A 13,653-nucleotide genomic window follows, 5' to 3' on the forward strand; every position below is an offset into this window, starting at 1 on the left:
AAAAAATGTGTAGTTCCACTCACATACACACACACAAACACCGCACACATACAACAGTCTGAGGCGACACAAAAGCGAAATAACAACACAATCAAGCAAGGAGAGAGCGCTGCCAACGCGGGGGCGGAGGTGGGAGTGGCGGGGTTGCTCGGAGCGTGTCGTGGCATAGGCAGCAGCGCTGCATAAGTTGCCAGCACCAGAGCCAGGCGCCGGGCGAAAGCGGCACGTAATAACATTTTTCTAAAGAAAAGCAGCGGCAGAGCAGCACCAGCAGCAGTGGCAGCAACAAGAACAGCCACAGCGACAGCTAAAGCAAGGACAACAAAATACCGTTACAACGTCGCAAACGAAGATGTCAAGCGAAGGAGCCGCCGAAGCTGGGGCACGAAAAAAAGAAGCGAAAAATTCGCAGATGAGAAAAAAAACCAGGGAAAAAAGGTTTTCCATAGAAGCCGCAGAAGGAAATACCCTTAGAGATGGGATATTTGGGCGGAATATGTGTTGTATAATACGTATTATACACTTATAATACTTGGAGAAAGTATTAAGCAAATATTCCTAATGAAAACAGTATAAAGCATAGAGATATTTAACACAAAAGAAAATAAGGATACTCTGCATTTGGTGCATGCTCGAAGGTATTATATGATAGTTTAGAATTTTAGAATAGAACAGAATAGATGTTAGACTCCAAGACCATGACTACGTTCATATTATTCCATCAAAGCAGTTTAGAAAACTTTTAAAATAAATTTAGTTCGAAATTACATTCGATCTCTGGCCTGGAAACTTCTTACCAAATTGTTGTACCCTCTGGGAGTGTATGAAAAGAAATGTGCGTGGCTTGGCGTGTCCTGGCTCTTGTGGAATGCTGTCAGGAGACAAGTTATTGTTTTTGATTTCATTTTTCTTGCGTTTTTGCGCTTCCATCCACCCCACTTTATGGTCTGGCTCCGGCAGCACATACGACCCGCACATATGTGCGATTCGGAGGGGTAACGGGGGGCTTATTTCCATATAGGACCGACTGTACGGTCTTGTGGCGGGCCTAACCCCCGAATTGGTTAGTTTGGCTAATCGAGGTGTTCGGGGATAGGCCCGTCCGGATTTGCTCTCCTCTGCTCGGCTTCTTTTTTACGATAGACGAGAATATTGCCGCTGGCTGCGTTATTATTATTATTATTACGATTATAAAAAGTTGCCCTAATCCGAGTGGGTAATTCATTTCTGAGAGCTAGACGAGATGGTCTTGGTAATGGAAATCTCCGGACCCCGAGAGCATGCAGGGGAAACTACTATGTCGGAAACTTGGCCCCGAAGAGCCCTTATGGTAATTTGGATGGGTTTTTTTTTCTTGTTAGAGTTCATAAGAAGATGGATGAACTAAGTATAGGTTGTTCTTTTCAGGGGGAATTCATCATGAGAGATGTGCTGAAGAATGCCCAGCGTATGCTGATCAATAGAAAAGTTGCAGAAATATTCGAAAAGATGAGATGCAGTTAATACAATCCCCATGATGAAAAATTCCTATTAATAAGTGAAAGCGAGGGTCAAAACTTTTACACAAGGATTTTCAATAAGAAAAAACAATTTCTTTGGAGTTTTCGTGGCACAATTGAATATCTAAGCCGCGAACAAAGTTCGGCAATTTGTAAACTCCGATCATTAGGGGAAGTTTTCTTATCAAGTCTTATCCACTCCATACCCGAAAGGAATCATCAAGTGGGTGAAAGTGAGGGGGGTGTTGGTTGTCGGGTGGTGGGTGGTGGGTGTCGGGGCGGAAAACAAATAAAATAAAACTGAAAATGCAAACGATGTGAAAATGTGAATAAACCAGCAATGACAATCAATCATTCAGTTAGTTGCAGCAAACTTCCGCAATTTCGCTGAGCGTCAGACTCTGTACGTTATCCCTGTCCCGGTGCCTGCCCCCATTCGGGGCATCATTAGGCTTCCAGCAATCTCTAGCCGCAATTCTGGTCTGTTTCAGTCGCAAAAACTAACTTTTTCGGGGGTAGAACGAAACTAAACTTTCTAATAAAATAGCCCTCTACTATGTGCCCCAAGGTCCAAACCCAGGTCTGCTGCGGGTACAGCTCCTAGTTCTCGTTCTGGATACTGAGTCCTGAGTCCTGCTGCACATCATCTGGAGTGCAAGTGTGTGTGTCTGTGAAGAGTCGAAGGAGCCACCAGAACCGCAACAACGGTGGCAGCAAAAGAAGAGAAGCAGCTGGAGCAGCTTCGTTGCCAGACGAGAGGCAGGCGGCAGCGGCAGTGGCAGTGGCAGGACCCACACAATGCATTTTCCAAAGTTGCGAGAGAAAGCTTTTTGTTGAATGCTCTTCCGGCACTCTCGCTCTCTTTCGTTCTCTTTCTCTCTTGGTTAGTTGTTCGTTTCCACTTGTTTCAATGCTCTTTCTCTGTTGCTGCCACGCTGCCTCTGCTCTGCCTCTCCTCTGTGTGTGTGTGTGTGTGTGTATATATATGTGTCTGTACACGGCCGCAACATCCGTTACAATTTTTTACGACTGCGGCTCTGATGCTGACGCTGGCGCTGACGTTGATGTTGATGCCGCAGCCCGCCGTCTAACAGTCTGCTGGGTGTGTGCTTTCTCTGTGTGAGTGTGTGTGTGGCTGGCTGTCTGTGGGGGCATGCCGCATTTAAGGATTGAGGAAATTTTTGTGGGTTCCTCCAGTAATGATATGGAATGTGTTGGAATTTCAAGAAGTTACTTCAGATTTCTTTATTTATTTAAATGAGCAGCCACCGAGAATGCCTGGCATTGTCTGGCTGCGTCCCTGACCCTGTCTCCGTCTGTCTGCGCATCTACGGTGGCAGCTAGAGTCAGTCTCCGGCTGTAAGTCAGTGGCGGAGTCGGATTGTGTCGGTGGGGATGTCTGTGGTGGCGCTGGGCAGCCAACCAGCAGCTTCAATTGACTGACTGAGACTTACTGACTGAGTGACTGACTGACTGACTGACTGACTGACTGACTGCCTTACTGAGGGGAGCATACAACTAAATGAGCGTTGTTATCGGTTTCTGGCGCTCCCTCAGCGACTGTCTGTCTGTCTCTGTCCCTGCCCCAGTCTTTGCCACGGCCCTAACTTTGTAAATACACCGAGCAAAATTAGGAGGCCTCATTGAGTAGGCAATTGTGAAGGTTTAACAGTAAGTAAATAGGCTTAGCAGGACTTTCAAAGAATTCCATGAATGAACGAAGAACATAGTGAGAGAAAAGCGTTAAGGTTTTCAGCTTTTGGGATCTTCTCAAATAAGAAAACGACTTTCAATAACAGAAATCTATAATACAATTAGGTAGAGTGTGTCTTTTGTCTACTCAAGGTGTCGAATCAATTGAATCGTGCTCGTTTATTTGTAGGAATATTTAATCTTAAGGTTCTGCCTTTTCTCCAAGTGTATGGCTGTGTGACTGTGCGTATAATTGTAAGGGCAACCAGCAGCAGAATCAGCATCAGGCGCAGGAGCTGGGGGCATCAGCCAAAGAGCAAAGAGCATCCAGGAGCGCTGAGCCAGCAGCCTCATCCTCATCCACAGTCACAGCCTCAGCCACAGAGAACAATCCTCAGGAGCAGCCTCCTTCATGGCCCGCAATCCAGAGGCAACCAGCAACCAGCAACGTCATTGAAATTTATGCACGTTGTACTTTCGTGTAGTGATATTTGTATTGGGAATTAAAACTATGCCCTCGGGATTATATCCTAATTTTTGGCGCTGTTCTGCTTTGGCTTCGGTTTGTTTGGTTGCTTCAGCTCCAGGTCCTTCACCAGGTTCCTCTCCATCTCATGCTGTCCTTGCAGATGTCTTACTCTGGACTCTGGGTCTGCCTCCGGCTCTCGCTCTGGCTCCGAATCCCAGCCCTGGGCCTTGCGCTGTCTGTCTTCTCATTGCCATTTTTACTTTTCATTGCTTTTGTTTTTCGTGTAATTAAAATAAAGGCGTGGAGTAATTGCTGAGGTCAGTGAGCAGTGGACAGCAGCAGAAGTCGGGCTGGGGCAGTGTCGAGCACTTCTTACACTTGACGCGCCCCCGCAGTCCACACCCTGGAGTCCCCGGCCAGCAGCCAGCACCCCGTAATCTATACGTATACGTAATGTTAACTAAGCTCGCAGACCAGCGCCGAAATTAACACTTTTTTTTTGCTAGTTCTGCTTGTGATGCCTTTTTTGGCTTTATCTACCCCGTACACGTAAATTATGAGGGTATATTGTGTGCATGAAAGGCATGAAGGAAGTGCTATGGACACCATAAGCTTGGGATTAGCAGCCGAGCCTTATCTGTCTCTTCCTCAGTCTAGATCCCCAGATATAACGATACTAAAGAGCTAATAGAACTTAATGTGTCGACATCTTGAATGCCTTTCCACACTCTCTAGAAGTGTCTCTCAGTGTCATATATTCCCACCTGTGGAGTGCCTGTCAGAGTGACTTCTACCCATTGCCTATACCTTCGTAGAGGGGTATCCTTTAGTCCAGGTTTTCATTACAGCTTATGGTGTATTTTTTTCGGTGTGTTTTTTCCGTGGGCTGATTGTGGGTTTTGGGGTATTCCTTGGAGCCTGATGCCAGAGAGCCCGAGCTGTGAATTACCGAACAGCAGATAAAATTCTCAGTTTAACACTTTGTTAAAATGCTACCCATACGGATACGGATACGTACGAGTGTACGGCTAAGGCTACGGGCTACGGGCTACGGGCTACGGGCTACGGGCCACGCTGATGCTGATGCTGACGCTTACGTTCGTTTACGTTTACGTACGCCATGTGGCGCGTCCGCCCATAAAGTGTGCCAACATTTTGCTGTTTCGTTGCCCCAAACCTGCCCACAAGAGCCAGCCCCAATGCCCCTCTACTCAACCCACTTAACTGGACTTTGGTCACGTTGCTGCTCTGCTGCCTCTGCTGATGCTGCCTCTGTTGGATGCTGGTTGCTCCTCTGCTGCTTCGGACTGCTGTTGTTTTTGGTGTTGTGCCTGCGGTAGATTTCATTTTCCAGGGCATCATTAGACTGGGACCCAGAGACCTAGATTTTCCATGCTAATTGGATTCGCAATAAAAGCAGCCCGAGATCGAGAGACCAATACGAAGAATTTCTGGCACATTTCTTACTCGGAAGGCCGAGCCCAAGCCCAAGCCCGAGCCCGGGCTGGGCCCGGGCCCTCCTTCTTCTTTTCAACGGGGAATCCCCTTAATGTGGCTGGGGCGAATGAACAGAAAGAAAGGCATTTGAAGAAATTTAATTTCCCAACTGCTCTCGTTGGGAGAGTAGCATCATGGATGTTTCAGCAGCCACATATTTGCAAATGAATTATGAGCGCAAAATAATTTGAAATCAAATAAATTATTAAGAATAAATTTGATGAATGGCGTTGAAGTACAATACATATATAAGAAGAATTGTCTGAAGAAAAGGTTGTAAAAAGGTCTCGGCCTCGGGTTAACCTTTATCAAGAGATTCTCAATCAACTTTCAATGAACTGGGAAAAGTTTGCTCCTCGAACTCCACTTGAGGAAACTGGCAACTCCACTTGAGAAAACCAGAGAGAGAGAGAGAGAGAGAGAGAGAGAGGGACTGAATGAAAAGGGAGAGCGAGAGAAGGAAAGACTCTTTAAACTCCAACCAAGTCTCGGCTCCTCCTGGCTTCTGATGTGGCTCTAATCAGCGCTTAATTATGCATGCTTGCCAGGCCAAAAGTCACCCATTAATCAACATCATTTATTGCCATGCAAGCTGCTCGAATTCAAACTGAAATTGAAATTCAAGCTTGCAGCCAAAAATTCCTGCCACATCAGTAGAAAGCAGTCACCAGGCACCAGGCACCAGGCACCAGGCACCAGGAAAGCAGGGGCATCGTCCTCCCCGAAAACCGTGGCCCCAAATGGCCAAGGCACCAAACACCGAGCAGGCAACGAGCATCGGGACATCGGAGCACCGAGCAGGCAAGGACAACAGCTACCAACTGCCAACTAAGCCAAATTGTACGCTCAAGTGCCATAAAGCAATCAAAGTTGATATCAAAGTACCACACTGCTAACTTATGCTCTCATGTATTCAATTAGGACAGCTTTTCGAATGGCCCTGTCCCTGGTCCTGGTCCTGCTCTTAGTCCCTGTTCGGGTCTGGTCCTCCTCCTTCTCATTCATTTAAAAGAATTAAGCACTTTTCTGCAGCGCAGAGCTGAGGAGATGAAGAAATTACTGCAGCTCCTGGCATTGAAACCAGTCTGGGGCTAGAAGCTCCTTCAGGAACTTTCAACAACTTCCTATGCCCAAAGTTTCCACAAATTAGTTATGCAAATTATGTGAGTCGCCTTCACCTCAACGGGAGAGCAGGGCATCAGAGTAGAGCAGGGCTCCCAGCAACAGCATCGCTTCAGCTCCCTCTCCCATCGTTCCCCGCATTGAAATCCGCATTTAAAACAATGGCAGACGACCCTGGCCCCAAAACGGGAACCCAGGACCCCGGATCCCGGACCCAGGACTCAGACCCAAACCCATAGCCATAGCCGGGCCCCGATTAGGACGCATAACAAAGTAGAATTTGTGTAAGTTCGTATTTAACATGCTTTATGCATTCCTCAATTATAAATAGATTAAAGTCCAGAATAGACTAAAGTTAAATGTTAACTTTCCGGCCAAGGCGGACACCATTCACAAAGCAATTAACGCAATCTTCTCCACGCACCCCTATCCCTCGATTTCGATTGGATCTTTGGGGAAAAAGGGAAAAGGATAAAGGGAAAACTGAGGCAGGAACCCAATTTAACTGACTGCCAACTTTCCACAATCACTGCCCATCATCAATTTCAGATTTTGTTGTATGTTTTATGAAGCAGTCAAGGCCCAGGACAACCTCCCGTCAACCAGACAGACGGGACAGAGCCAGAGACAGAGACAGAGACAGGCAGACATTCAGAGCGAGAGACAGACGGACGGACAGTCAGACGGACGGACAGACAGTCAACGAGAGAGGCAGATAGAGTGTGGCGGAGTGGAGGCGAAAAAGTGAAAACAATGCCTGGCCACAAACGGTTGGGCAATGACTGCCCAGGGAAGCGACCGCCCGCCGGGATATAGAGAGAGAGAGTGTATGTGTGGGTTTCTTGCCGAGTGTTTACTTAACCGTAAGCCTGACCCCACCCACAAGCCCCAAACCCACTGAACTTGAGCCACATCGCAGAACAAAGGAAAGCAGTATAAACCAGCAACAGAAGCAGCGAGCGGAGGAGCGTAGGAGCAGGTCAGGAAAAAAAGGGTATCTTAAAGGATTGCTCAAGTTTTTCTGTCCAAAACCAATATGTAAATGTGCGTGTTGTGATTAAGCACAAAAGCAAAGTAAGCCAGATACAAAAGACAGACAGAAAGACAGAAAGACAGGCGCAGAGGATGGTAGAGTTTTCTTGGCCGAAAACCCAAAGCCAAAATCTCTAACCAAACTAAACCAAACCGCACCAAACCACACATAATGTGAGGCAAAAACGCAGCCTTGGCTAACTTTACACACCTCAAGTGTTTGTTTAGGTTGCTTTGCTTTGCTTTCGGTTCGGTTAGGATGGTTGTTCAAGTGGAATGGTGGGAGCGATTGGATTGGTGCATGAACAGCAATGGAAAGGAGTAGGAGTGCGGCTGCCTGCCTTGGCCATTTGACGCCTTTGTTGTTTTTGGCCAGCGGCAAATATAAATCTTGCCAGCAATGAAGGCAGCGATCAGGTCTCGGCCAAGACAATGGCATGCCCGGGAACGGGAACCTATTAGCGTAGGGCATTCCACCTACAGCTCCATCTCCCACTCCTTCTGCAGCGTGTGAAGTTTTAAGGTGCACGTCCATAAATTGCAACCGCCAGGTGAGCGGTGAGCGGTGAGCAGGGAGCAGTGGGAAATGGTGTTACCGCTGGGATAATGGGTCACTCCTTGATGTATCACACAAACAGACACAAATGATATTTATGCCGCCTCCAAGGAGAAAGAGTAAGAGGAGGAGTAGGAGCAGAGCCTGGGCCCGTACCCTTACCCATGCCCGTGAGGCTTCTTATGGACAGCAGCCGCGTTCTGCTTGGGTGTAATAAAAACTAAAATCCGCACAACAATATGTGCGAGGATAATGCCATTTCCGTTTTATGGGAAATCCTGTTAGTCCTCTGCCAGTGTGTGTGTGTGTGTGTGTGTGTGCGGGTGTGATGGTGGTTGGGTGTGGGTAGCGGTGGCGGTGCTCTCGCATGTGCGGCTTCCTCAAGGAGCCCGAAATCTGAGTGAACGAGTTACGGCTACACGGCGCCAAAAAAAGAATAAACCCGAGAAGAAGAATTGCGGTCGCCTCCTGGTGATGGGATGCGATAGGATGGAATGGCTCGGAATGGCATGGCATGGAATGGAATGGAGTGTCATGCGTGCGGTGCTGCGAATGTTTGGGATCAGGGATCAAATTTTATGGATTGTCCGGGCACATAACACTATATGTACATACACTCGGCATCAGCAGTTGGGTAATAATGAAGTCGGAACTAAGAAATAAATTTGCCAAACTTAATCTTGGATGGACACGAGTGTGAAAGAAGCAGAAGGAATACATTATTTGAATGATGTATAATTATTACCGTACAAACAATAAGATTTCTTTGGGAATTCAATTACCAAAAGTCAGAGTGGATTGAAAATCTTGGATTAGAAAGCATCATTGCCACAAGACTTAAGCTCTAAGGTAAATTGATATCCCAGAAGCCCAGGGGATTAGGACAAAACCTTCTAGCCCACTCAGAACACTCCCTTGCACGATTTACAATCGGCTAATCTCTCTTGCATATTTGCATATCTGGCCGGCTTCATCTTGGATTATGGTAGTTATTCATTAGCAGCATTCCCGGCCTCGGGGACTGGGTGGACGACCATCTAGAAGCTAGCTGCGGTTAGCCACAAAGCCCTCACTCCTTCTCCATCTCTCTTTCTCGCTATTTAGCGTTCCCCTTTTCTATTTGTGTCTCCAGTCATAACTAGGGAAATCCCTTTTTTGCTCAGTGTGTGCTCAGTGTGAAGCGGCAGGAAAAACAAACGTCCGACGGACTCTCTCTGCTCTGTATGTGTATGTGTTAGGAAAAGTAAAAAAAAAGCTCAACCAGAGAAGAGACGGATGGACAGCAGTAGAGAAGGGATAGAGCAGGATATAGAGGAAAGAGTGAAGGCAGAAGCAGCGGAAAGCAGAAGAGTAAGAAAAACCATAACTAAATCCATTGCCATAGGAAAATCCAAAGCAAAGTCTGCGATGCAAATAGTAGAGATTATGGGACTGCAGATGTATGAAGCACGAGATGGAGATGGAGCTGGATCCCGAGATGGTACGGGACGCGGAACAGGAGTCGAGGAGCTGAAGCTGAAGCTGGAGCTGAGGCCGGGCGTCAGACCCAAGGCGCGGCCTCGTTGATGGCAACACGAGAAGGGGCACTGGAAGGTGTTATGTGTACGTGAGTGTGTGCCTCTGACGGTGTGCCTGTATATGTGTGTGTGTGGCACAATAAATCTTGCAAGGGTGCCGAATGGCCAGGCACGGATATGGGCATGGATTTGAGCCGGGACGTTACCCGCTCAACCCTCAGTGAAAACCAAAACCAAATAAAACTGACATTATGCGAAAAGCGAAAGCCATAACTAAAAGTTGGATAACGTGGCCATGATGGAACCAAAGAGGAAGAGGTGGAGCAAGAGTACGAACAGAAAGAGCGCCGGGAGCTGGAGCAGCCGTAAAGTTGATACTAAAGCGGAGAGCAAATCGCGGCGGACGGGGGACGGACTGCAAAAACAAATCGGAACTGGTACAGTGCTGAGTGATCGACGGGTAGGTACCACGGAAATGAAAAACAAAACGAATCAGAAATCAAAGAAGAGGAGATCGGGATAAAACCACACAAAGAAGAAAGAACAAGGGAGATTAACCTGAACAAACTCCCTACATTCCCAATGAATGAGAGCTCGAAACAATCTCAAAATAGTCAGGGAGAATAAAATAGAACAATGATAATTACTATAATAGCACTAGGGGCAAGGCCCTGCCCAGTGGCCTCGCTGCTAAGCCAACCCCCGGCTCACTCGCTAAAGACTATGATAATAGCCAGATATCTGTAATAATTAAAGATATATATTTAATGACTTTTTCTAATCTTTTGCCTAGACCGCCACCGGGGATTCTACAACTCTTTTATCAATAGTATATACCAATACAAATGAATACTCTACATAGACCTCATTAGTTTTGGGAACAGTACTGTGAAATACTACAGTTTTGTAGTAGAGGAACTCAAGATACCCTCTAGATGAAGTTTGTTTGGTTTATGATCATGAATGTACATATGTAAAAAGAAGAATTTAATGACGAGTCTGATCTATCAAATATTATCTACAGATCGAAGAAGCTGCATACAGCTAGCATATTTACCTAAAATAATTGATTGAAGTTAACCTGAAAATCCAAACCTGATAGAAGATAATCAATAGCTAAACAAAGCCATATTCCCAATCTCAACAGGAGTCTCTTCAATTACGCTTCCCAAAGCTGTGGCCCTGCGAATTAAGACCATCTCTGAATGCACCACAAAAGGATTTCCCAGCTCGAGCACGAACTGAATATTCCCCGAGTTCACCCTTTCCGCTAGGGGGTGGAGGTGCTGCTTGGCGGCTGGGTGGGGGTGGGGTTCTGGGTGGATAGAGATATCGGGTATGAAAAACAGAAACAGGAAAATAGAAATGATAGCAAAGTTGTGAAGCGAACGGGTGAGAGGAACAGCGGTATAGGGGAACGGGGGAACAGAGGAATGGGAAAGCAAAGAGGGGCACCTGAAACGGAAATCGACTTTGGTAAGGAGTTTTTCTCGTACCTGGCGAATCTGAATGTTGAAGCTGCAGCAAAGTTATGCAAATGTGAAGTTGTTCTCTTTGGCCACCGTTTCGTGGAGCTCCTGCTCCTTCTGCTGTTGCTGTTGCTGTTCCCCTTCCAGGAACTGTTTGCCCGTTTTAGGAGCGAGACCTTCTGTCAATCGAAGGCGATGTCGCGAGTGCTAATGACGTTTGCTGTGATTGCACCCCGCATTCGAATTGGAAGCTGAAGCTGTAGCCGGCGCCAAACACAAGCCAGGACCACAACTCAAAACTGTCATTTTCGCGGGCATGGAAGCCTCTATCTATAAGGAGTGTGTGTCTTCTTCAGCCGCTGCTCTGCTTCTTCTGGTTTACAACTGTTTGAATGTGGATGTGAATGTGAATGTGGATCTGGATGCGGTTGGTGAGGAGATGGATCTGTGCCTGTGCCTGTGCCCGTGGATGTCTATTTATTTAATTTGCATGCAATTTTCTATTTTTATGCGAAATACTTGGCATTGACAGCAAACGATGCGCACATTTCGCATCGGCAATGCACAATAGAAATTGAATTGCAAAAATTTGTTTGCCAGTTGGATAGAGGAATGGGATTTGAAGGGGGACGGAAGGGAAGTTGTCCAACTTGAGGAATAGCGGTTTGGAGGACCCTTCACGTTCACGCCAATGTCAGGCGAAGCAGACGGCAGAAGGCAAAGAAGGCAGGAAGCACAAGGAATCGCACAATTTGGCGGCGAAAATGTCAAGTATTCCAAATGCTGGAAGGACGACTGTGACTGTGACTGCAATTACAATGGCGGTGGCAACAACAATAAGGTTGTGCCGGCTTCCACAGTAACAGACACAGATACAAACGCACACTCGCAGACACACACAGAGGAGACGCAAAATACATACACTGTCACTGAGGCAGAGTCAGAGTTTAAAAGTTGCAGAGTCAGAGGAGTCACGACCGAAGACTGGCCACACAGACAGCAGTTGGTTCTGAGAGAGTTTTTGGGAGACGTACAAGCAGACAGACTGACAGACAGCCCGCCGCAAATGTGCAACAAACAACGAGCAGGACCAAAAAAGGAAACGCGCGCGAAATTTGCGGCACGGACACGCGGCAGAACACTCGGCAAACGAATCTTGAACGACTCCTGAGCACAATGCTGCCACCAACTGCAGGGACAAACGAGCGTTCTGGTACTGAATTCGCACGCGACTAAAAGGATGCTGGCGAGGATGCTGCCGCTGCTGCCGTCTGCTGCCAGTATTCACCCGACGATGACGATGACGATGACGACGACAAAGGCCGATTCGGATGCTGCTGCCGAAGTTGCTGATGGACCGTTCGGATGCCGTTTGAAAGAGCCAAGAGTGAGAGCTTTTAGAGAGAGAACGAGCGAGAGAGAGGGACAGAGATTGGCGACGTGTGACTTCGTTAAATTTCTGCGGCGACAGCACACAAAACGGATTCGGAAGCGGAAGTAGCAAGTAAGCGAGCAAGCCAGCGAGCGAGCGAGCGAGCGTTCTGTCTCTTTGCGAGTGTGTGTGTATGTGCGTGTATGTGTGTGTGTGTGTGTGAAGGGGCGAGGGCTGGGGGTGGAGTGCCGCGTTGGAGTGGCATGAAAGTGGGGGCGAAGTAGCGCCAAGTGGCTGGCTAAAGTCGAGACGAGTCGCGAGTCGAGTCGCGGAGCACGACCAGAATGGAACTTTTGTGTTTGTGTTTTGCAATGGCAACTATACACACACACACACAGATAAACACACAAGCGCACACAAAGAAGACACACAAGCAACACTCATACACTCCTAATACTTATACGCCATGGCATCAATATTCACATTCGCACTTGTGCGAGTATTTTCTGATTTGCTGCAATCGCGTCAGCCAACAACAAACTTGGCGTACAGCAGCGGCAACAACAGAAACAGCAGCAGCAGAATCAACAACAACAATCAGCAACACAAGCAACAACATTCCAAAACAATTACAACAACAAGGGTTAAAAGAAAAGAAGACCGCTAGGAGGTCGAAGCCGATGATACCCTGGCAGATCGATCGTTTGAATTTTAGCTACAAAATAATTATTTATCATCTGATTTAGTATTTTTCAAAACTATGTAGAAAACAATGAAACTATATCTAATAGCGACTGTTTGTATACCTTCATTAATGCTGGACTACACCGATTCTGATGTTAATTCTGATCAAAAATATACATATATGCTGTCGAGGTTTCTCCCTTCTCTGTAGGACAAACACCTTCTCGAAATCATCATGTCCTCTGCTAGGGTATAGAAAGCGCAGTATTTTCCAGCGGATGTTTGGTAAATCTTTGCCGCCGGAAACCCAGCGATGTATTCTCTCCTGCTTATAGATATATGTACGTACCCTTAAGAATCAGCTCAGATGTGTGCTTGGGGTATGAAGAAAGGGGGTACTCCCCTTCTGCAATACATGTACACAAGTAACCGGGTATGTGTGTGTGTGTGTGTGCTGGCATCGATAACTAATAAAAGCATTACATTTATGTTAGAGCGAAGCGCACTCCGACCCTGCACAGTCCCATGCCCACAGCCATTCCAGCACCCAGTACCCAATACCCACCTGATCCGCCCGAGGCAATAATTCAGTTTTCATTTCTCTGTTTTCCTCAGTTTCTCATTTTCATTTTGCAGCCATTGCATGTGTGCCCTTCGTTACCTCCACTCCGGCTGTCTCTTTCCCGTCGTACCCCCTATGTGGCACAGTCACGGCCAACTAATTAGGAACCAGTGCCAGCTGCG

At 47.0% G+C, this 13,653-nt stretch overlaps 1 protein-coding gene across 2 annotated transcripts in view; it reads right to left on the reverse strand.

Annotated features, from left to right (window-relative positions):
* Positions 1-12,073, reverse strand: part of LOC108157313 (lachesin) — a 50,524-nt gene extending 38,451 nt beyond the window's left edge. Inside the window, exons 1-2 of one of the 2 annotated variants that reach the window (XM_033389534.1) lie at positions 11,776-12,073; positions 10,881-11,183 (exon numbers count right to left, since the gene is read on the reverse strand). The gene's annotated coding sequence lies outside the window, so the exon portion shown is untranslated. Of the gene's footprint in view, positions 1-10,880; positions 11,238-11,775 lie in introns of both variants that reach the window. The other variant, XM_017289319.2, reaches the window with a different exon arrangement.
* Positions 12,074-13,653: the final 1,580 nt, after the last annotated feature.

The sequence above is a fragment of the Drosophila miranda genome, chromosome 2 (genome assembly GCF_003369915.1).
Source record: "Drosophila miranda strain MSH22 chromosome 2, D.miranda_PacBio2.1, whole genome shotgun sequence".
Lineage (NCBI taxonomy): Eukaryota > Metazoa > Arthropoda > Insecta > Diptera > Drosophilidae > Drosophila > Drosophila miranda.